At 44.3% G+C, this 25,398-nt stretch overlaps 2 long non-coding RNA genes across 2 annotated transcripts in view; both read right to left on the minus strand.

Annotated features, from left to right (window-relative positions):
* LOC309345367 overlaps positions 1-25,398 on the minus strand; it is a 40,962-nt gene that overhangs the window by 5,658 nt on the left and 9,906 nt on the right. The window lies entirely within an intron of this gene.
* Positions 16,733-25,137, minus strand: LOC309345522. The gene is made up of 3 exons (XR_014158284.1): positions 25,036-25,137; positions 19,957-20,095; positions 16,733-16,882 (listed from the first exon to the last, which is right to left on the minus strand). It is a non-coding gene; the product is annotated as an uncharacterized lncRNA (long non-coding RNA).

The following is a 25,398-nucleotide window of genomic DNA, read 5'->3' on the forward strand; positions in this document are numbered from 1 at the left end:
AGTGGTTAAGAGCAGTAGACTTGTAATCTGGTGAACCGGGTTCACTTCCCTGCTCCTCCACATGCAGCTGCTGGGTGACCTTGGGCCAGTCACACTTCTCTGAAGTCTCTTAGCCTCACTCACCTCACAGAGTGTTTGTTGTGGGGGAGGAAGGGAACGGAGATTGTTAGCCGCTTTGAGACTCCTTAAAGGTAAATGTAAAGGGACCCCTGACCATTAGGTCCAGTCTTGGCCGACTCTGGGGTTGCGGTGCTCATCTTGCTTGAATGGCCGAGGGAGCCGGCGTACAGCTTCCGGGTCATGTGGCCAGCATGACTAAGCAGCTTCTGGCGAACCAGAGCAGCGCACGGAAACGCTGTTTACCTTCCTGCCGGAGCGGTATCAATTTATCTACTTGCACTTTGTGTCAGCATCGCCCTTGAGCCAGTGCACCAACTGGACTCATGCACTTCAACCCCGACTGGGCTAGGCGAGCTGGGTAGCACTGCCAGCGACCACCTTTCTCACAGGGACAGGTCACCGTGCTGTGGACTCACAGCTTAGAGCTGAGAGCACCGGATTCACTTGCACAATAATACAGTCGTTGCGCAGCAGAGTTTTGCAGAGTCTTGCAGAGTATAAACCACTCGGAGAGCAGCTCTGTAGAATATCTTCCTTTTATTCTATAGCTACAACTATGATACAAAACTATATACAGACCTAAAAGATCTAAGCATAAATCAATGCTACACTGAGAGTCTGCAGCTGCTCTTAGCAGCAACCTTATCTCTAGACACGATCTCTAACACTCTCTCTCTCTCCAATACACTGACTGACTCACTCGCTGACTGATTCACTCACTGACTAAGTAGAAAGCAGAACATTGCTCCTCCTCTCTGCGGAATCAGCAGGCTCCTCAGGAGATTATTGGATACGGGAGGGGTGAAATCTCCTCACTTTGATGTGCTCTTGAACTGCTAGGTGGGCAGGAGCTGGGACCGAGCAATGGGAGCTCACTCCGTCGCGGGGAATCGAACCGCCGACCTTCTGATCAGCAAGCCCTGGGGTCTGTTGTTTAACCCACAGCGCCACCCATGTCGCTTTGAGACTCCTTAGGATAGTGATAAAACAGGATATCAAAGCCAAACTCCTTCTCCTCCTCCTGTTCTGCACTGGTGATTCCCAGCATTTTGCCTCTGATAGGAGCGATGGTGCACAGCCATTGTGGGTAGCAGCCACTGATAGCCTTTCCCTTCGTTCCTTTATCTAATCCTCTTTTTAACGCCACCCAAGTTGGTGGCCATCACTGTGGGAGCAAATTCCGCAGCAGTCGAGGCAGCTGGCCAGGACAGGAAGGGCTTCCTTCACTGTCAGCTTGTCCCTCATTCTTAGGCACGAGAAGGATTTGCCCCACCTTCCTCCGCAGCTGTGGCTGTCTTTCGAGAGCAGTTGTTCAGTTGTTTGCTCTGGCAGCTGCCAGCTTTGCCTAGTCAGGGGAGATCAGCTGCTGCCTGAGCGAGCAAAACAGCAACCAATATCCTTTGGCCAAAGTGCGCAACACGCTCTCAGTCACAGACACACATTCAGACAGACACATGCAAACCTTCGGACACTTTTAAAGCAGTTTTGCACTTTTTTTGCATAGATAATCATTTCTCAAGATACTCCAAATCTAGGCCCAGATTCTGTGGTTCCCCCTTCACAGCACCTTTCAGAACATCCCGTGTCGGTAAGGATCCAGAAAGGATCTGGAGAACTAGGGGTGGAATTCAGTTATTCCGTCAATTCAGGCATTTCTGATTGCCCAATGGAATAACCTCCTCACTCCTCCCACTCTATATGCTGATCTGGGGGGTTCCCCAAAAGCTCCAGAGCAGATTTTGGGGAGACAGCAGGGGCAGGAGAGGGAGGGAAATCCCTATTCTGCTAGTGGAAGTCATTGTGCTGGTTTCTGCTACAGGAATGGTTTAACTGAATCTGGCCCTGGTTGCTGTATCCACTCAGACTAAAGCAATAGCCCTTGCTGGGAATCACAAATGAGAGTGCTGGTTTTTTTTTTTAAAAAATTATATTTATTCAGATTTTCAAGATACAAAAACATTTAAAGCATAAACAAACAAAAACAGAAAAAAGGCAAAAGAAAAAAGAAAAAAGAGAAAAGTAAACAAGATTCAAAATAACTTCATTTCATTATCTTGTGTCTTAGACTTCCTCATACCTCCCTTTTTTGTATTCCAATTTAATCATTGTTTCAGCAAATTCTTCCCATATTTATCAAAAAAAGAGAATAATTTATCTTAACAATCTGTTTCAAATTTATCAATATTACCTTTAACTTTATCTTTACTTTCAAAACCATATACCTTTAAATTTAGACTTTAAATTATATTTATACTTATTATCTTCGAATCTTTCTACTAAAGCCAATTATTTCCTTTCCGCCACAGTCTATTATTTCACAAATGTTACTCAAAAATAGCCAAATATATAAAAGAAAGTTCAATTCTAGTTTTGTCCATCGTCCCTTTCTTCCTGGTTTCGGGTTGCGTCCATCCTTTCTTCCCTTTAATCTTAATTTTCAGTCCGGTGTTCTAATGTCTAAGGAGAGTGCTGTTGACTCAGGCTTCCCCATCGGACTACTGCAATGCGCTCTATGTGGGGCTACCTTTGAAGGTCACCCAGAAACTACAACTAATCCAGAATGCGGCAGCTAGACTGGTGACTGGGAGCGGCCGCCGAGACCATATAACACCGGTCTTGAAAGACCTACATTGGCTCCCAGTACGTTTCCGAGCACAATTCAAAGTGTTGGTGCTGACCTTTAAAGCCCTAAACGGCCTCGGTCCAGTATACCTGAAGGAGCGTCTCCACCCCCATCGTTCTGCCCAGACACTGAGGTCCAGCGCCGAGGGCCTTAGGCGGTTCCCTCGCTGCGAGAAGCCAAGTTACAGGGAACCAGGCAGAGCGCCTTCTCAGTAGTGGCACCCGCCCTGTGGAACACCCTCCTACCTCCCATGTCAAAGAGAAAAATAACTACCAAACTTTTAGAAGACATCTGAAGGCAGCCCTGTTTAGGGAAGCTTTTAATTTTTAATAGGTTATTGTATTTTAGTGTTTTGTTGGAAGCTGCCCAGAGTGGTTGGGGAAACCCAGCCAGATTGGCGGGGTATAAATAATAAATTATTATTATTATTATTATTATTATTACTACTACTACTACTTTATTGCAGCATCTAGTTGGCCGCTGTGAGAACACGACCCTGTCTTTTTGCAGGACCGGCTGGGGGTGCCTGTGTTTGTCTTGCAGTTGGTACCAGCATCATGTGGGTGTTAGAGCCTAGATGCACCCCTCCAAGGATGGGAGAACCTTTCCATTTCAGTTTATCCCCCCCCCCCCAAGTTTGGATTCAATTCTCTGCCCGCAGTTTGCAATATTTTTGAAAGACTTCATTGTAAATTCATCACCATCATAGAGCCAATATACACATCGTTGTAAGCATTTTTGCCTAATGGCACACATTTTCCCCAAAAGCATTTTTGTATATTCTTTTCACCAACAGATGCATTTTTAAAATGCACCCTTTCCCCTAGGATAGGCATTCCTGTACACACTGCTTGGCTGGAGAACTTCATTGCAAAATTCTGAGAAAGGTGGATTTCATAGGGTGCCTGTGTTTGGGTTCGCGTATTGTTTCAGAAGGTGCAGATTTCGCCTGTTCACTTTTAAATGTGAACCGAACCAAGTTTCTCCTCTGCCTCTAGCAACTCATGTTGACAACATTTTCGGAGGCATCTCTGCAAGGAAAACATAGCAGCAGTGATTTACCGGGAAAGTTCAGACTGTCCTGGATAATCAGGGACCATGGAGCTGCATGGGATCCCTCCTTCCCTCTCTCTGCCCTGTTTAGATGCATTGCGGAGAGGATGCAGACCTCCCCGGGCTGCCTTTATGGAAAATCCCCAGCCTTTTTCGTAGCGAGAGGAGAGAGATTCTCCCACACCCACCAGCGTAATCCGTGTGGGCACCCAAGTTGCTAACCTGTTGCTGACAATCACTTGAAGACATGCAAGTGTAAACTGAGTAATTATTTGGCAATTTACTGCTGGGGATTTATGATTGTGGCAGATCCCTGGGTGCTGAAACGGCTTAGGCCTTGCGGTGAGTAAGAATAGCATCTGCTGTCAGGGACGGCGCGGATCGGGTTGCAAGGGCAAGTGGTCCTCTAGCACAATCCGGTCACCTGTTCGGATTAAGATGGAAAATGTCCTCTCCTGTCCCGTGGGCTGGCATTGCACAAGCCAGGGCGCTCTGGAAGTCTTGAATTTCCCCTCTGACATGCTTGGAATGGTTCGAGGCCAGACAGGTGATTTTTTCTTCAACTGGGCCGTTGTGGGGCTCTTGCCGTAATCGTCTGCAGGCTGCGGTGGAGCTCCCGAGACATCCATGCCTAAGCGCTGTCTTGGGGAAGCCAGGGAGTTGCAGTGGTTAGTGTGTTGGACTGTGACTCGGGAGACTGGGGTTCAAATCCTCACTCGGCCACAAAGCTCATAGGGTGATCATGGGGCGGTCGCTGCCCCTCATGAGAGCCAGTGTGGTGTAGTGGTTAAGAGCGGTGGACTCGTAATCTGGTGAACCGGGTTTGCTTCCCCGCTCCTCCACATGCAGCTGCTGGGTGACCTTGGGCCAGTCACACTTCTCTGAAGTCTCTCAGCCCCACTCACCTCACAGGGTGTTTGTTGTGGGGGAGGAAGGGAAAGGAGAATGTTAGCCGCTTTAAGACTCCTTAGGGTAGTGATAAAGCGGGATATCAAATCCAAACTCTTCTTCTTCTTCTTCTCACCCTAACCTACCTTGCAGGGTTATTGTGGGCGTCAAATGACGCGGGGGATGCAGGTCACACTGAGCTCATTGGAGGAAAAAGGTGGGATATAAATGCAATAAATGAATAATAGGAATAAACTCCCAGCACTGGGCACTTCAGGACACCCTAACCCTCAAATTCTGATTTCCCCCTCTTCTTCCACCTGCAGTTTTTAAAATCTATATCTATATGTAAGAGAAGGAGGGACGCGGGTGGCGCTGTGGTCTAAACCACAGAGCCTAGGACTTGCAGATCAGAAGGTTGGCGGTTCGAATCCCCGCAACGGGGTGAGCTCCCGTTCCTCGGTCCCTGCTCCTGCCAACCTAGCAGTTCAAAAGCATGTCAAAGTGCAAGTAGATAAATAGGTACTGCTCCAGCAGAAAGGTAAACAGAGTTTCCGTGCGCAGCTCTGGTTCGCCAGAAGCGGCTTAGTCATGCTGGCCACATGACCCGGAAGCTGTACGCCGGCTCCCTCGGCCAATAAAGCAAGATGAGCGCCGCAACCCCAGAGTCGGTCACGACTGGACTTAACGGTCAGGGGTCCCTTTACCTTTATATGTAAGAGAATTAATAGAGTTCCTGCTAGCTGAAGTCTTAGGAATTTGACACATCATTTTGATGCATGTTTTAAAAGAGTGGTCAGTGGATTTGTAAATTTGGGTATTTCTTAGTGTCACATTTTTCCAGTTTTTGTCTCATTTTGCAGCATTTTTGCATCAATTTATGATTTAATTTTTCAAAATGAATTTAAAATTAAATAGTCCTCTTGAAAATTCATTATTATTATTTGTTGAATTTATATACCGCCCTATACCCAAGGGTCCCAGGGCGGTTCACATAATAAAATCAAGATATAAAACCACAAAATACATAATAAAAATAAAAACAGCAACCCAATAGCCCCCCCCCCACAAAAATCACATTTTAAAAGGGCATAGGATGTAAATTCATCAGTGTTGAATGTTCATTCCATGTAATGTGCATTTAACCTGATATAAATATTTCTTGCTAGCAATTGTCCCTGATACAACAAAGCACTGTGTGCTATTTTCAGCAGTAAGTGCATTTTTAGTGCATCCTTTCTCCTAATGTCTGCATTTGTGTAACCGTTGATCTCAGGAACCACCGTGCAACATGCAGTGATGATAACTTAAGTGGTGTCCAAATGCAGAGCAAAATAGACAACAACTTCCCAAAACATACAGTAGATCAATTAGCAGCCAACACCTTAAGTCATTGTTGCCACCCAGCACCCTGAGTGTGGAATGAGGCTACAACATCTCTTTGCACAGTATAATATTAAACATTTTGCTAAGCTGAATTGCTTCCCCTGACTGGTGGAGTCCGCCACCAAGCTTCAGGAGAAAGGCGAAGGAGGAGATAACTTTCATGCCATTCTTGGCAGTTCTGGATGGTCAACTGCTTCCATAGCACAGTTGGTAGAGCATAAGACTCATAAACTCAGGGTTGTGTGTTTGAGCCCTACGTTGGGCAAAAAGATTTCTGCATTGCAGGGGGTTGGACTAGATGACCCTCGTGGTTCCACCCAACTCCACAATTCTAGGATATTATGACTACAGCACGCAAGCCAAGAAGTCTCTCCTCTTGGCAAATGAGACAATCCCATTCCCATCATAGGATTCGGCCCACAATCAACAGGAAGCAGAATGCAAGGAATGCTCTTGGCTCTGGCGAAGGCCCGACCATGACCTAATAGGCCTCGTCCGCCTTTGAGTTCCAGAAGGCATTCCTGCCCCTTGCAGAATTAGCAGGCTGTTTCTGCAGAGCCTCCCAGCACCTGCTGAGCCCGGATTCCCTGCGTAGAGGTCAGCTGCGTATCTACGTTCCTCTTGCAGAGATATCTTGATATGCTGATGGGAGTTGTAGTCTAAAGCAGCCAGAGGCCACCAGCTTGTCAAATGTTGACTTCTCCCATTGAAGAAAGAACTTCAGGGAGCAATTAATTGAATGAAACTCACCCCTGAGCATTGGGGAAAGGGAATCACTGATCAGTCGTCATGCCTGCAGTGTAAAAGAGATATAGCAGGATGCAAACTCTCTCTTTCACTCTTTCTTATATTCCCATCCCTTGCCAAAGCCAATTTTTGCAATAAGATTTTTATTAAAGTTTTTCATAATGCAATGAAATAGCAACTACAAAAAAATTAAATAGGATATGGAGTCCTCTCTTAAAAGTAGTTCTTGGCCCTTACCACCCACAGAAGATTAAGTATCTCCTCCCAGCCTCTCACCTGAGATCTGCCATTTCTCTGTCTCTCACCCAGGATTCTCCATAAACCCTCTACTACCCCCATGAGTATACAGTCTCTGTACCTTACTAAAGGCCCCAAGCTTAGGCCTCCAAAGAAAAAAGGGGGAAGAAACAAACAAAGAAAGAAAGATAAAATAACCAACGTAACTGACCCTGGAAGGCTGATCGCCGAAGAATTGATGCTTTTGAATTCTGGTGCTGGAGGAGACTCTTGAGAGTCCCATGGACTGCAAGAAGATCAAACCGATTCATTCTGAAGGAAATCAGCCCTGAGGGCTCACTGGAAGGACAGATCCTGAAGCTGAGGGTCCAATACTTTGGCCACCTCATGAGAAGAGAAGACTCCCTGGAAAAGACCCTGATGTTGGGAAAGATGGAGGGCACAAGGAGAAGGGGACGACAGAGGACGAGATGGTTGGACAGTGTTCTCGAAGCTACTAGCATGAGTTTGACCAAACTGTGGGAGGCAGTGGAAGACAGGAGTGCCTGGCGTGCTCTGGTCCATGGGGTCACGAAGAGTTGGACATGACTAAACGACTAAACAACAACAACAACTGACCCTGAGCATTGGGGGGAAGGAGATTTGAAGTGAACCACTGTTCAGTCATCACACCTTCAGTTTGGATGAGATATAGTAGGATGCTCACATGCAAGTATATTCCACCCCTTACAGAGTGTGGAGAGGCAAAGTCAATTATGCTTGTGGCATATAGCAGCAGGGCAAAGACTGTGGTGTGCTAGGGGGCTGCTCCTCCTGAGATAACACCCTGATACACCATTAACGGACAGGTAGTGGAGAGGCTGCCAAGGGGCTGGGGGCAGAGATGGCTGAAACACAAAGCTGGCAAGGCACGCAAGATTGCCAGGGAGAACCGCTAATCCCCATGTGAAGAATGAAGGCTGGTTTTGAAGGCATGGTGAGCCCTGCTGCTTTCTCGGCCAACAGCTGCTGGGCTCGAAGCACATGAGCTGTGGAACCCTGAAAAGCCATCTGGTGTTCATCCGAGATAAATCCGGCAGCAACGGCCAGAATTCTCCGAGCACCAGGGCAGGGGAGAAGCTTCCAGCTGGGAAAATCACCTAGAGAGGCGGCTTGGGTAGCAAGGTTGCTTGGGGAATAAGGTGGGGAGTAGAAGAGGAAGCGGGACGCGGTTGGCGCAGTGGGTAAAACCTCAGCGCCTAGGACTTGCCGATCGCATGGTCAGCGGTTCGAATCCCTGCGGCGGTGTGCGCTCCCGTCGTTCGGTCCCAGCGCCTGCCAACCTAGCAGTTCGAAAGCACCCCCCGGGTGCAAGTAGATAAATAGGGACCGCTTACCAGCCGGAAGGTAAACGGCGTTCCGTGTGCTGCGCTGGCTCACCAGATGCAGCTTGTCACACTGGCCACATGACCCGGAAGTGTCTGCGGACAGCGCTGGCTCCCGGCCTCTAGAGTGAGATGAGCGTACAACCCTAGAGTCTGGCAAGACTGGCCCGTATGGGCAGGGGTACCTTTACCTTTACCTTAGAAGAGGAAGCCAGCAGCTTAATGCTAAATGGGTGGGATCCAGGACAATTGCTCACCTTGCCCTATGGGTGGAGAGACCCGTAGATCTGATTTCTTTTTTTAAAATTGATTTTCACATTTATCACAAAGAAAAAAGAAAAACATTACAAAACACAAAACAAAGAAAAAAGACACAAAAAAGAATTATTACTTCATATCCCTAATTTCATTACATTCCTCAAATCTCCTGTAACTCCCCTCTATAATTTCATTATATCACCTGTTTAACAGTTCTCCAAATTCATATTTCTAATAATATTAACTCCTTTCATTTACTAACCTCTTCTCCTTTATTAATATTCTAATCCTTAATATTTACTAGCACATATTCTTACTGAGGCCCAAGGTCACCCAACGAGCTCCATGACCGAGTGCAGATTTGAACCCTGGTCTCCGAGGTCCTGGTCTGACACTCTAACCACTGTGGCTCTGTGATAGAGAAACAGAATTCTCTGCCCTTGGGAAAGTGCAGTCTTTTCTCTATTCCCTCTTTTCTATGCAGTTGTGTTTTGCATTTTTCTTGTTTCACTGATCCTAAACCTCCGCTGCCTTGTGAGATATCTTCAGGAGAAGAAGAAAAGGCGAAGGCAAAAATCCAGAGTCCGTAAGGCGGTTGGATGGCACCTTGTGCACCTCTTTCTGGCAACCAAACTGGTGCCAAACGTCTTGCTCCGCTTTCCATCAGCGAGGCCGACAGGGCAGTCTTGTCATCTGGGCAGCTCAGGACCTCCATACACATTGCCCAGGCTTGCACCCCAGGAAGGTTGCTTAGGTTAATGCAGTGGTTTGACTTCACCCACAGAGGCACACTCCATTGTCTCTCAAGACAGATGGATGCCAACAAGATTGTCCCCTGCAAATGCTGTCTGGAGGAGCCACAGGAGCACATGGGAGGATGCCTTACACGGAGTCAGGCAATTGGTCCATCTTCCCGTTTTTGCCCTCATTGCTGAACAACGTTCCCCACTCCTTCCATAAAGCATAGCGTACACCTTTCCATTGTTACAGAGGATCAAGTCTGGTTTCGTTGGAGGACAAGCCTTTCCATACCAGTGGGGAAACACACTGCTTGCTAAAAGCAAAATGCTTCATATATAAAAAAAGAAATAAATCTGTCGTTCTGCCCACTGGCACAATAAAACTACGCATACACACACACACACACACACACACACACACACACAGCCCATGGCGAATGATCACTTCTGCAATCCAGTGATTGATTTCCACAGCTGAAAAACAGGATTACAGCCCTGTTTTGCCACAGGAGAGAGCAGGGTGATGGATGAGTTCGCTCGGGGATTACGCTATAGATAGAGTTGTCAACAGCAGGAGTTGCTTTTATTTCCCCGTTCCCCCCACATCTGTGGAGATAACGCAAAAGCAGGGCCAATTAATTGCGGTTTCCTGGTGGCGTCTGGTTATTAAGACTCCCTCCTTTAAAGTACTTCCTCAGGCTGTAAACTGAGCCCCTCACTGCTCTGCCTCTTCGGCTTTCCATTCTCCCTCCGTTCCCCAGGAAAAGGGCAAAATTCTGTATCATCAACATGTGCACACGCAGATCTCCTTGGCGTATGGAGAAGCTCCAACTAAGAAGATTTTGTTTTTTTTTTTTTTTATAATAATTTTTATTGATTTTACAACATAAACAAAAAACAAACAAACATAATGCGACTTCCCCAAACCTCCCCTTCACTGCATCCAAATTTCAAAATTTTTAGCAATTCTTCATCCCATTTTTATATTTAATTCTCTTTAAAAAGAGTTTCTGCTTTATAAATTTCGATTTATAGCTGTAATTCTTGTGTCCAATCCCCTGACATCTTAACATCCAGTCCTCCTCCACTGTCTCTTTCCTCTGGTCACGGATTCTGCCGGTCATCTCTGCCAGTCCCATAAATTCAGTCACCTTGGTCTGCCATTCTTCCAGAGTAGGTAATTCTTTAGTCTTCCAATACTTCGCCAAAAGGATTCTTGCTGCTGTTGTTGCGTACATAAAAAAGGTCCTATCTTTCTTTGGTACCAATTGGCCGACCATGCCCAGGAGAAAAGCCTCCGGTTTCTTTACAAATGTCCACTTAAGGATTTTCTTAATTTCATTATAGATCATTTCCCAGTAGGCCTTAATCTTTGGGCAGGTCCACCAAAGGTGATAAAAGGTTCCTTCACATTCATTACACTTCCAGCAATTGTTATTGGGCAAATGATATATCTTTGCAAGCTTGACTGGGGTCATGTACCACCTATAGATCATTTTCATTATGTTCTCTTTCAGGGCACTACATGCCGTAAATTTAATACCTGTGGTCCATAACTGCTCCCAGTCAGCGAACATAATATCATGACCAATATCTTGTGCCCACTTAATCATGGCTGATTTAACCGTTTCATCTTGTGTATTCCATTTTAGCAGCAGATTATACATTCTAGACAAGTTCTTAGTATTGGGTTCTAGCAATTCTGTTTCTAACTTTGACCTCTCCTTCTGAAATCCTAGTTTTCTGTCCTGCTTAAAAGTTTCATTAATCTGGTAATAATGTAACCAATCTCGGACTTTAGGTTTCAATTTCTCAAAACTCTGTAGTTTCAACTTTTCACCATCATATTCTATAATTTCACAATATTTTGGCCAGTCTGTATCCATGTTCAATCTTTTTACCGCCTTAGCTTCCATTGGTGACAGCCACCTGGGGGTTTTACTTTCAAACAAATCTTTATATCGATTCCATACATTATACAATGCTTTCCTAATAATATGATTTTTAAAATTTCTGTGTACCTTTACCTTGTCATACCATAAATATGCATGCCAACCAAAACTATTATCATAACCTTCCAAGTCCAGAATGTCTGTATTCTCAAGAAGTAGCCATGGTTTCAGCCAGCAAAAAGCTGCTGCTTCATAATAAAGTTTTAAGTCCGGCAGGGCAAAGCCCCCTCTATCCTTTGCATCAGTCAAAATCTTGAATTTAATTCTGGGTTTTTTGCCCTGCCAGACAAATTTAGATATATCTTTCTGCCACTTCTTGAAACAGTCCATCTTATCTAAAATTTGTAATGTCTGGAACAAAAACAACAATCTCGGCAATACATTCATCTTAATTACAGCAATTCGGCCTAACAAGGAAAGTCTCAATCTTGACCATATATCGAAGTCTTTCTTCACTTCAGCCCAGCATTTCTCATAGTTATCTTTAAATAGGTTCACATTCTTAGATGTTAAATTCACCCCCAGATATTTTACCTTTTTAGTAATTTCCAAACCAGTTTCTCTTTGAAAACTATCTTTTTCCCCCACCGTAAGATTTTTTTCCAACACCTTTGTCTTGTGTTTATTCAATTTAAAACCTGCTACCTGACCAAATATTTCAATAAGTTCCAGAACTCTTTTTGTACTAGTTTCTGGCTGTTGTAATGTCAAAACTAAGTCATCTGCAAATGCTCTTAGCTTATAATGTTTAGTTCCGACCTGTATACCTTTAACCAGCTGGTCTCTTCTAATCATATTAAGGAAAACCTCCAGTACCGATATAAACAATAGAGGGGAAATTGGGCATCCCTGTCGTGTCCCTTTCTCTATTGGAATTTCATCCATAACCATACCATTTACAATAAGTTTGGCCTTTTGCTCAGAATAAATTGCACTTATACCATTTTCAAAGTTCTTGCCTACCCCCATTCCTTGGAGATTCCTCTTCATAAAGCTCCAACAAATATTGTCAAAGGCTTTCTCTGCATCCACAAAAATCAAAACAGCTTTTCTATTTATATCAGTTTCCAAAAGTTCTAGAATATCTATAATATTCCTCACATTGTCTGACAATTGCCTGCCTGGTAGAAAGCCTGTTTGGTCCCTGTGAATCTCCTCTAACAAAACTTTTTTGAATCTTTTTGCTAGAATGTCTGCAAAAATTTTATAATCCACATTCAAAAGTGATATAGGGCGGTAATTCTTAACTTGATGTTTCTCAGTTTCTGTCTTTGGTATAAGTGAGATGAATGCTTCCTTCCACGATTCGGGAGCCTTTTTCCCCTCCAAAATTTGATTGCAGACTTCTTTCAGTGGTTGTATTAACCAGTCCTTCAATACTTTATAATATCTCGCAGTTAGTCCATCTGGTCCTGGTGATTTTCCCAGCTTCATATCCTGGATGGCACTCTCTATTTCTTGATCTGTAATTTTCTCATTTAAACTCCTTCTGTTGTTTTCAGAAATTTTTGATAGTCCGTATTTTCCAATAAATTCTTCTATCTCCTGTTCATTTTTTGGCCCTTGTTTGTATAATTTCTTAAAGAAACTTTGAAAACAATTACTTATCTCATTTGGTTTATTAATAGACTTCCCGTCTACTTCGAGTGATGTCACTGTATTCAGTTTTTGTCTCTTTTTCAGTTGCCAAGACAGTAGCTTCCCACATTTATCTGCAGACTCAAAAGTCTTTTGTCTCATTTGTTTAATTTTCCATTCTATTTCCTGGTTCATCAATTCCATATATTGTGTTTGATAGAATTTTATTTCTCTTAATATCTCCTGGGATTTAGGCTTAGATCTCAGTTTCTTCTCCCCTTCTTTTATTAGATTCCAAATTTTCTCTTTCTTCTCATTCTGTTTTTTCCTCTTTATTGAATTCTGTTGTATTAGGAAGCCACGCATCACGGCTTTACTTGCGTCCCAAATGATTCTTTTTTCTGTGTCTGATCTCAAATTGATCTCGAAGTAGTCTTTAAGTGTTTTTTGGGCCTTTTTGCAAATTTCCTCATCTCCAAAGAGGGTGTCATTCATTCTCCATCTAAAGGTTCCAGCTGTTGTCAGTTTCATTTCCATCTTGACAGCATTGTGGTCAGAGCAGGTCTTTGGGCAGATTTCTGTTTTTTTAACCTTTGATGCCAGATTACTAGAAATCCATATTTGATCAATTCTAGTCCATGTCATTTTTGCTTCAGAGAAGAAGGTCCCCTCCCTTTCCAGAGGGTTCCTAGTTCTCCAAATATCAATCAGATCCATAGTGTCAGTCAGGTCAAAAAAAGTCTTTGGTAGTCTTCCATCATTAGATATTGTTTGTCTTTGGGCCTTATCCATATTTGTAGAGACGACTCCATTCATGTCACCCATCATTATAATTTTAAAGTCCAAAAAGTCCATTAAAGTCTCATGCAACTTCTTGAAGAATTCAGCCTTCCCCTCATTTGGTGCATAAACTCCAACAATCAATATTTTTTCTCCATGAATTTGGATTTCCACTGCCAGGTATCTTCCTTGGTCATCCTTAAAGATCAATTTTGGTTCAAATTTTTCCTTGACATAAATCACAACTCCTCTTTTCTTAACTCTATCTGATGATATAAATTCTTGTCCTAATCTCTTGTTTGTTAAAAGTTTTCTATGTAACCTGGCAATGTGGGTTTCTTGTAAACAGATTATATCTAGATGTTCCTTCTTTAATAAATGAAATACTTGGCCCCTTTTTCGAGGGTGGTTCAAACCATTGCAGTTCCAACTGAAGAGTTGCAGAGACATTTTGGTTACTGGGTAGATCTTCCACCGACTGCACCAAGTTGTTGTTCCTCCTCGGTCGGTGCTCGGTTCAGTCCAAAAGATAGATTTGAGATGTCCGGTACTTCCTCCTCACTGACAGTTCCTTTCTGAAGATCCTCTTGATTTCTTTCCAAAAAGAACTCTTTATCCTGGTTTGTTTTTATTTTAATTTTCTTCCCTTTGAAGCTAAAGGACAGCCCTTGTGGAAATTCCCACCTGAATGGGATATTATTCTTCTTAAGTAGATCAACTAGTTCTTTAAATTGAGATCTGACCTCCAAAAAATATTTAGGAATATCCTTGAAGATTTGAATCTGAGAATTTTTAATGACCAAGGCCTTCTGGAAGTGTAGGTTCAATATTTTGTCTCTTTGTTCCTTTGATCCTAAGGTAATTAAACAATCTCTTGGCTTCTTCCCTTGCTTCCTGCCAATCCGAAAGGCTGAAGTTATCATAAATTCATCTTCCTCTCCATCTAGCTCATCATTCCAGAAGTCTTGAAATTTATCTGTGAGGAATTCCCCAAGCTTGTCCTCTTCCTCTTCTGGAACCAGTCTTAATTTCAGATTCTTACTTTTCCTTTCCAGTTCTAGTAGGGCTAATGCTGAATCATGTTCATGTACTTTTTTTACAATGGGCGCAAACTTTCCTTTGGTTTCTTCAGCAGTGGACCTAGCACTCTCAGCTATTCTCCTTGTTTCCGTAGATTCTTGAACCAAACGGTTTATAGAATCTGTATTAGATGAAATTGTTGTTGTATTCAGGTCTAGTCTTGTTGTCAACTCCGTCAGTTTCTTAGAGTTCTCTGTAGACTGTTTGGTAAGTTCTGCAGATTGCTTAGTGAGTACTTCTAGTGACTGATTTATTTTAAGCAAGGCCTGTGTCATTGACTCCATTGATGCTGCTGTTATTTTTTCTTGTGCAGCTGCTGCTCCTGATAAGGAGCCTCTTTTTTGAGCTTGTTTTTGAGCCTGCTTTGTTTTACTTCTTGTTGAAATCTCTTCTGGCGGGTTGCTCATAACTCAAGGTCATTCACACAGGAAAGTTGCAAGTGGAAAATCCCACTGGATACACTTTAATGTAACTAAAGCCCTCTAGAGGAGGAAATTGTAACCATCCAAAGGCACCCAGAACAAAGAAACAGAAAGTCCAAAGGCAAAAGTCCCATTAAAAGTCTTTAGTTTGTAGCACTTTACTATTAGAATTGTAATCCACCAAAGTCCCGAGTATGTTTCAAAATAAGTCTTATTTTGTAGCCGCTGTCCTTTGACAGCTCACTTGACAGTTCCTTTTTTCAGGCGATCGCTGCTCCGGCAGCCTGGCCAGAAGTATCGGCAGCAGAGGTCTTTTATTCCTTATCCCTTTCTTTTGCAGGTTAAATTAATTCTGTTTCCTCCCCCCCTTCTCCTGCACAACAGGGGGGAGATCCTTTCGATGTCTGGTTTAATAAGAGTTAAAAGGAAAGTCCATTTAAACACAGCTTAGTCTTTTCATTGCTCCGTTAATCATGCAGTTCCGGGAGGCTGACTTCCTTAATTTTTGCCTTCCCGTTTTCAGCCAAATCTTCTAAATTTTTTAAGTCCCGTTTTACTTTTGCGATCTTACTCACGGGTATTGTTGTTGCCAATCGTTGATTTCAGAAAGGAATCGGCGCTCTCCGTTAATGGCGACGCGGCTTCACTCCGTAAGCTGGGTAGCGATCCTCAGCACCGCGCTCACCCCGATGCCGCTCCGGAGCCTTTAAAAAGGCTCTTTCACGATGCCGGGGGGGCGCAAAGGTGCCCACCGAATCTCCTTGCTCACAGGCTTCAGCGCCTGTGATTTTAGGGGTCCCCCGCTTGCCGTAGCGGGTAAGACCCGAACTTACGGAGCAGTCCTGCCTCGGAGCTCGAGGCTAGGACCGCCATCAAACGCTGGCGCCGACCGGAAGTCCTCCTAAGAAGATTTTGATCCGGCTGGGAGTTCGAGGAAAGACTGCCTGGGGGCCAAAATGACATGCTACACATGGTTGTGAATAATTTCCCCAGATTTTTCTTTTCAAGGGCTGCATAACCCTCCTCGCTTTCAAAACCATCCCTCCCCCAAGGTGCTCCCCTTCTCATTGGGGAAAAGGATACTGCTCCTTGTATCTTTTCCTTAGAGACACGGGTGGCGCTGTGGGTTAAACCACAGATCCTAGAACTTGCTGATCAGAAGGTCGGCGGCTCGAATCCCCACGACGGGGTGAGCTCCCGTTGCTTGGTCCCTGCTCCTGCCAACCTAGCAGTTTGAAAGCACGTCAAAGTGCAAGTAGATAAATAGGTACCGCTCTGGCGGGAAGGTAAACGGCGTTTCCGTGTACTGCTCTGGTTTGTGCTGCTCCTAGTCATGCTGGCCACATGACCCGGAAGCTGTACGCCGGCTCCCTCGTCCAATAAACCGAGATGAGCGCCGCAACCCCAGAGTCGGTCACGACTGGACCTAATGGTCAGGGGTCCCTTTACCTTTACCTATCTTTTCCTTAAAGGGGAAAAATTAATAGATGGGTACAGCTGAGTGGGAGAAACAGTTTGAGGGAAAGGACCGAGCAGTTGCTTTTCTTCTACTTTTCTCAAAATCACAGTTGTCCCGTGATGGCTTTTTCCATTTAAAAGAGGCCAATGGACAGAGATGATGCGAGCTTCGGTTCAGCAATATCTGGAGGCAGCCCTGTACAGGGAAGATTTCCATGTTTGGTGTTTTACGGTGATTAATGCTAGTCAGATGGCCGCACATAAATATCAAATTATTACCGTATTTACTTGAGTCTAATGCACCATCGGATCTAATGCACACCTCAATTTTCAGAACCTTGAAACCCAAAAAAGTATTGGCTGGCGAATGTAAATGGGCCATCAAATCTAATGTGCACCTTAATTTTCGCAGCGTAATTTGGCCAAAAAGGGTGAGCATTAATTCGAGTCAATATGGTATTATTATAGTGAAGGCTCTTGCTTCCATGACTTTCTTGTGGGCTTCCTGAAGGCACCTGCTTAGCCACTGTGGGGAACAAAACCACCAAACTAAGTAATCTGGAACCCTGAGCAGGAGCATTCCACACTGCAACACATTGTAGCAGCTCCAACTCATTGGCAATCTATGTAATAATGCAACACAATCCCCATTTCTTTCTACTAACTGCTAGAAACCAAAACCATCCATCAGGATGACAAGACAATGCTCTCCTTCAAAGACCAAGTGAAAACACCTCAGTTTCACCACCTGTTGTCTTTTACAGGGTTCGGTGATTTACAGCAATAGAGAGGAAAGTGAAGGAATAAGACCACTCAGTTGTAAAATGTGTTCTGATTTACTGCTCAGAACAAGGGAGCTAGGATTTCTCACCTACCACTCGCGTGATCTCTCAAACCCCTGCTGCCCAGTTATTAGAGTAGTGGAGCAGGTACCTGCAGATATGGAAGCCCTCTATGAAGTTTACCGGTGCCATAGGATTACCCCATAAGCCACACCCTTTGAAAGTTTCAGAAAGGTGTTTGGAATGTGTTCTCAGAATGCTGTTGTGGAAGCTGTATGCGATCTGGCTTGTTTGTTCCTTTTAGTGGCTTGTAAGAGCCATGCGGTCTGAGCTTGCAGCAACCAGCTCAGGCTTTACATGTTGAGTTTCATGTAACCAGCATGCTTAAGTCTAATCAATGCTTGAAGGGGTTAACTCCATAGAGTAATCTGTCCTGCCAGGCTTAGCTAGGTCATCCCCCCTCACCTTGGGAGGAAGGCAATCAAGCCTATTGTTGCACCTTAGTCTACCTGAGAAGCTCAATGTGTCAGGTCTGAGCTGGATGCTCCAAGCTTTGACTGCATGGCTCTTGCAAGTCACTATTGAGTTCCTATACCAATGGTTTAGGAACTTTCACCACTGTAACTAAGCAAAGTTTTACTGCCTGTGCAACCTATTCTGAATGATGTATGGAAAAGCACATGAACCTTTTAAAGAGTTTGTAAGTAAACCAAATTTTAACTTACCAAATGTGTGGTCTTTTCCAATGCTGGGGAAGAGGGAAGTTTTGGAATTCACAAAGGCATATTTTAAAGGTTTAACAACCTATATTATGTTTTACCTTGCTGCATATTTTGTGATTTTAAATCTCTGGTGGAGTTCTCTCACCCAAGAGTACTTGCCCCAAACCTGGATCTTTGCATCCAGGGACTTCTTCTATATTTATACCTGGTTTTTTCCCTTGCACCAACACCAAGTAAATGGTTAAATGTGCAGACGACAACAAAGAGGGGCACATGCAACTGATCTGTGTGCCTCTCTGTGTGTGCTGGGCTATTATTACATCAAACCTCTGCGACAGGTCAGCATGGCAGGTTAATGCACTTGGAGAATTTTTCATGAAGATTTTTTGACTTGGTCACAGCTTGGATTCATAGATCATCCATTAGTCACAGATGTCAGCAAGAGTATCAAAAGTATTAAAGGTCACAAGAAGAAGAAGAGGTCACCTGTCCTAGGGAGGAATCTTGAATGCAATAATGCATCGCAGAAGGGCTCTCCATTGGCTGGCTGCAGAGTTAAAATTACACCCGGCCTTGCAGTTCTCCGTGACCCTCCCTCATAAGGCTTGAATTTATGCACACAGATTCAGCAACATGTCTACTGTGCATTTTGTACAACCCTTTTTGAGTGTTTGGAGCAGACATCAGCTCAGAAATCCTTCCTGAAGCCCTGTAATCACATAAGAAGAGTCGCGCTGGATCAGGCCATGGGCCTACCTATCCCAGTGTCCTCATAGTGGCCAACCAGAGGCCCCAGCCTACCAGAAAGACAAGAAAGTACTGTAATGGTTGGAGTCAGCAGGAAAAAGAATAGCTCACTCGAGGCCAGTGAAGCTAAAGCTTTGTTCAAGGAAACAAACCACAGCTCAGGCCTAATGGTCTCAGCAACCCTTTCCAGGAGGTCTCGTCCTGATGTAGCAATCCCAATGAAGGACTGAAGGTCCCCGCATGTCAGGGACCATGCTGAGGAGGCCTGCACTGAGGAAGAATGTTGGTCCTGATCCTGATCCTGAACCTTCCCAGGAGCAGGAGGACAGCATAGATTTGGAACAGTGGTTTGCAGAGGGGCATAATTCAGAAGGCAGAAGCTGGGAAATCATGGATGGGGGAAACAGCTAGCAGAAGAAACACTAGAAGAGAGTTAACAAATTTTCAGTTTCTGGATAGTATCCAACCCCCTTCCTCAAAGTCCTGGAGAGCTCAGAAAGTTTCAGAACAGAAAGCACAGCGGCTACAAACTCAGATTACAAGACGTAGGAGTGACGTAGATTAATAGGGATGGAGGAGTGAGTGACCTTAATTGGGAGCACCGCCATTCTGGTTAGAGGCTTACTTTTGTTCTTCGCTGTCTTTATTAAAGAAATTAACTGATAAGAATTCCATTTCGTTTGATCTGTTCATTTATGGCCACGGGGGAGGAAGGAGATTCCCTGAAGCCTGACACCGCCTTCCCAGTGTCCTCTAGAACAACTCCTCTCCAGGGTGTTTCCCATGCAGTCTGCGTCAGGCTGCATCTGTGCACAACCACCCTCTTCTCTGCCAGTTTCATTTCTCTGTGAGTTCTGGGAGACCAGTGAGGAGGGGAGCTGGTTGCAGCAGCGGGGGAAGACTCCCTTGATTCTTCAGTAGCTGCTTCTTGGCCCCACTCCTCACCAGCCTCTGCTTCTGCCTCCTGATTCTGGACTGCTCTCTGCCACAGACTCTCCCAGCTCACTAAGACCTGTTACCTCTTCAGCTTACAACACCTCCTCCTCCCAGTCTGCTCCCTCTTCTCCCTCTGACTGCTCCTTGTCATCCCACCACCAGCCCCCTGGCTCTGAGTCTTCTTCCCCTGTGGGTTCTCTTGAATGTTCCCTGGCTGGGCCTCTCACCACTCCTCAGCATCCAGGCAGTTCATGACAAGTAGAGAGAGAAAGAAAGAGAAAGTCAGGGACGGGAGAAGAGTGAAAGATGGAGATACGCAGTCTTAAATTTAAGGGGGGGTGGGCTAGACTTGACACAGATCTGACACCAAAAATGGTAGCCCTGTGTCAAATTATTTCCTACCGTCCTGTTACATTTAGCTAAACGTTTCTGTGTTGTTTCTCCAACTCCATTCAGTGTTGTTGGCTTTTGCTGTTCAGGAATTTGCAGGGAAACAGCATGGGTACATCTAACTAAATGATACAGGAGGCGAGAAAGCAACAAAGGATGCCTCTTTTCAGGGACATCCCTGTGTCAGGTGTCACGTCTTGTTCCATCCTTAACTAGGGGAAGGGATAGCTGATTGGTTAAAGCACCTGCTTTCCATGCAGACTATCCCAGGTTCAATTCCTGACATGGCCAGTTAGGGCGGGGAGACCCACTGCTGGTCAGTGTAGATGACTTCACTTGTTATAAGGCAGCTTCTTACCAAAACTGGAACGGCCTCCAAGATAGTGAGGCATCGTAGAGATTGGAGCCGGTTGACCATCGATCAACAGAGATGTGAAGAGATTTCCGGCGACTGGCATTTTCTTATGCCCCAGTGTGAAAGATAATGGATCAAATGGGAAATCAATGGGAAATACGACATTTTCTCCAGTGCATGCTTCAGAGTGCATTACACCAAGGTTTTTGGTTCCATTATTACGATGATATATTGCTGGAGGTGGGCAGGGAATGAGCATCGGAGGAGGAAACTTAAGTCGACACGGTTTCTATTCATAGTTTTGCTCGTGCCGGGAATGACTCCTAAGATATGTACGAATATTTCCCCACTGCCAACGCTGCCGCAAACCATTCTTTTTGGAGAGTGTGAAATCAATTAGTGATTTTCTGCCTATAAAGTGGCAAGGCGAAAATTTATATGTATATCTATCTATCTATCTGTCAGAAATCCTGGATTTCCCAAAGATAATATCAGCAGAGGATAAGATCACATCTATTACCTCTGTGTTTTGTTGTGTTTTGGTTAATATTTTACGCATTGCAGAAGAATTGCCAGAGTCGTTTCCAGACATGACACATGGCAGAAACAACTGGTATGGACCAATCGGGGCTAAGCCATGTGCTTCCTAAAGCAGACAAGGAAAACACAGATGGGAGCCCTGATTAGACCAGAGTGGGGAAGAGGAAATCCTCATCTACAGAGGTCCCTGTTACCCATGGATCTGGAAGTATTGCGGTTAAGAATGTTAAAAATGTTAAAAAACCAACAGCACCCCACCTGTAATCAACTGGTGCTTCCAGGTAGGGGCTTAATTTGCAAATGGGTCCCAGGGATACCGCAAATGGGTCATTGGCAACAGAGGTTTTTCTTTTTTAATAAAAAACTATTTTAAGAATCAAATTTCCTAGAGAAAGGGGAAATCCAGATTAAATTTGCGGGCAGGATACTGGCTGCTGTCTTGATGCCAATGCTGCAATCATCTTGCATGCTCAAGAAACTGGCATGCACAGGAAGTACTGATTCCACAATAAATAGCAAGTTCGTAAAATTACCTCTGTATTGCTGGGTGTCTATCAATTGCCCAAAGATGGAAAACATTATCTGAAATTAACACCTCATTATGGGGACACGGGTAGCGTTGTGGGTTAAACTACAGAGCCTAGGGCTTGCCGATCAGAAGGTTGGATCAAATCCCCACGACGGGGTGAGCTCCCATTGCTCAGTCCCTGCTCCTGCCAACCTAGCAGTTCGAAAGCACTTCAAAGTGCAAGTAGATAAATAGGTACCGCTCTGGTGGGAAGGTAAATGGCGTCTCCATGCGCTGCTCTGGTTCACCAGAAGTGGCTTAGTCATGCTGGCCACATGACCCGGAAGCAGCACGCCGGCTCCCTTGGCCAATAAAGCGAGATGAGCGCCGCAACCCCAGAGTCGGTCACGACTGGACCTAATGGTCAGGGGTCCCTTTACCTTTACCTTTATCTTTATGATGGAGTAATATATGGAAAATTACAGTGCATGAAAATCTTACTGGGCACAACCATTTTTTTAAAGGAAAATCAAAGGTAATCTCGTTGGTCTCGGTTTGGTGGGAATACAGTAGTACCTCGGGTTACAGACGCTTCAGGTTACAGAATCCGCTAACCCAGAAACAGTACCTCAGGTTAAGAACTTTGCTTCAGGATGAGAACAGAAATCACGCGGTGGCATCTGGAGGTCCCATTAGCTAAAGTGGTGCTTCAGGTTAAGAACAGTTTCAGGTTAAGAACGGACCTCCAGAACGAATTAAGTACTTAACCCGGGGTACCACTGTACATTAAAAAAAGAGAAACTTTACATTTGCCTCTTCCACAAGCCTCTCAGGAAATTTGGATAAGTAACATCTGACTTCTTGAATAAAAAAAACTCTTGATGTAATATAGAGCCTTTTATTCTTGGTACTCCTTGTGCCTCTGATGGTTTAGTTGCCACACCTGTGGACCTCTCACTTCTTATGATGGTATTCTCCATTTCCCTCTGCATCCTATCACAAATATCCAGATAACCTGCTTTATCACTTCTTATTGTGCATGTAACATCCCATGCCAACTTTGGCTTCGTTTTGTATCTATGCATTTTATTATTTGGGTTATATAGAAAAATCCCCTTCATGGATCATGGCCACTGGTCCCACCACCTCCTAGCAAATAGAAGGGGAAGAAATGGAGGCAGTGAGAGATTTTACTTTCTTGGGCTCCATGATCACTGCAGATGGTGACAGCAGTCACGAAATTAAAAGATGCCTGTTTCTTGGGAGAAAAGAGATGATAAACCTAGACAGCATCCTAAAAAGCAGAGACATCACCTTGCCAACAAAGGTCCGTATAGTTAAAGCTATGATTTTCCCAGTAGTGATGTATGGAAGTGAAAGCTGGACCATAAAGAAGGCTGATCGCCGAAGAATTTATCTTTTGAATTATGGTGCTGGAGGAGACTCTTGAGAGTCCCATGGACTGCAAGAAGATCAAACCTCTCCATTCTGAAGGAAATCAGCCCTGAGTGCTCACTGGAAGGACAGATCGTGAAGCTGAGGCTCCAATACTTTGGCTACCTCATGAGAAGAGAAGACTCCCTGGAAAAGACCCTCATGTTGGGAAAGATTGAAGGCACAAGGAGAAGGGGACTACAGAGCACGAGATGGTTGGACAGTGTTATCAAAGCTACCAGCATGTGTTTGACCAAACTGCGGGAGGCAGTGGAAGACAGGAGTGCCTGGCGTGCTCTGGTCCATGGGGCCACGAAGAGTCGGACACGACTAAACAACAACAAAAGCTGAATGCCATGATCACACTGGAAAACTGGCACCTAAATTTCGCACTGGTACCTAAGCATATTGTGCATCCCATGCATTTTCGTATAAAAGCAGTGCTTCTAGTGCCTCACGTGCCTGAAGATTTAAGGAAAGGGGAAACCCTGGCAAGCAATTTTGTTTTTGTTTTTTGTTTTTTTAATGAATAAGGCCTTTGATCTTGCAGGCTGCTCTGCATCTGAGCCTGTGCTTTTCAAGTTTGCAGATGGAGTGGAAATTCAGAGTAACCGCAGGACTCCTGGCACAGGTGATTTTTCCTGTTTTCAAAGTTGAAACTGGCAGCAGCAGCTGCTGCCCCTTCTCTCTTAAACAGGACAGCCATCAATGGATTCGGATGATTTGTGGACAGAATGGGAGGATGGGATAGAAGCTTGAAAACTGCATGCATAGTCTTCCTAATTATTTTTTTTTAAGGTGCTCCCACCTACCTGGAAATTCAAGCCTGCCACCAGGTCAGTTCTGGAGGTCTGGCAACCCTAATCTGGAGGGCTCAAACCCCACTCATATGTGTGCCTTTGCATGTGCCCATATTGTCAACATAAGAATACAGTGGTACCTCGGGTTAAGAACTTAATTTGTTCTGGAGGTCCGTTCTTAACCTGAAACTGTTCTTAACCTGAGGTACCACTTTAGCTAATGGGGCCTCCCGCTGCTGCCACCTTGCAATTTCTGTTCTCATCCTGAAGCAAAGTTCTTAACCTGAGGTACTATTTCTGGGTTAGTGGAGTCTGTAACATGAAGTGTCTGTAACCTGAAGTGTCCGTAACCTGAAGCGTCTGTAACCCGAGGTACCACTGTACCACTTAAACATTGCAAGTACTTGACTTTTCATTTCCTTTTCCTTTTTCTCCTTTCTTTTCCTTCCTTCCTTCCTTCCTTCCTTCCTTCCTTCCTTCCTTCCTTCCTTCCTTCCTTCCTTCCTTTCTCCCATCTGCATTGTTCAGTTAGCCTAAAGGACTCCAGCTTTCATATATTTTTTCCTGACATAAAAATTGCCTTGCTGATATATCCAGTAACTTTGCACTCAGTTACAAGTGTTTTCGTTGGAGAGCATTTCTCCAGTCCTTGTTTCAGCATGAAAGGACTTATTGATACTTCTTCTTTCTTTTTTTTTTAAAAAAAAGACCAACCAATGGAAGCCTAGAGTGAAAAGGAGTCAGCAAAAGAGATCTTTAAGTCCCTTTGAGAGCACACCTGGCCGGGTCACCTTGAAGTGGGCTTTAATTGACTGGTAGACAAAAGAGCAAAACAAAAGTCCTTGCGAGAGGGGAAGAGAGGCTTCTTACCCTTTGGCTTTTAAGAACTCCACCTTCCCTGACCTTATTATTGGCTCCTGGAATGAAGGTGCCAGCAATTCTGATTGCTTCCTTTCTTTTTTGTCCAATTCTGCTATGTTCGTAGAGTAAAGGAATGGAGGGTGGAGGAGAGACAACATTTTGCAGACATTTGACATTTGGCAGAACATAAGCATTAGAATTCAATATTTTTTGAGGGGAGGATTTTCATTTTTGTTTAACTGCTAAATACTCAAAAGTTTGAAATAACTGCAACTTTTAATACCTGAAAGGACTGTATCCTTTTCTTCTTCTGACTAGCTTCCAGTAGTTGTACAGTCATACCTTGGTTTTCAAACAGCTTAGTTCTCAGATGTTTTGGCTAATGAATGCCTCAAACCTGAAAGTGACTGTTTCGGTTTGTGAGCTATTTTTGGAAGCCAAACATCCAATGGAGCTTCTGATTGGCTGCTGGAGCTTCCTGCAGCCAATCAGAAGCCACGGTTTGGTTTCTGAACATTTTGGAAGTCGAACAGACTTCTAGAACGGATTCTGTTTGACTTTCAATGTACGACTGTATAGTCCTTTCAGTTCCCGCAAAATACTTTTTAATTTTTAAAAAAATTGAGTTAACTATTCA

This window comes from Podarcis erhardii (assembly GCF_964252035.2).
Source record: "Podarcis erhardii genome assembly, chromosome: 1".
In the NCBI taxonomy this organism is placed as follows: domain Eukaryota; kingdom Metazoa; phylum Chordata; class Lepidosauria; order Squamata; family Lacertidae; genus Podarcis; species Podarcis erhardii.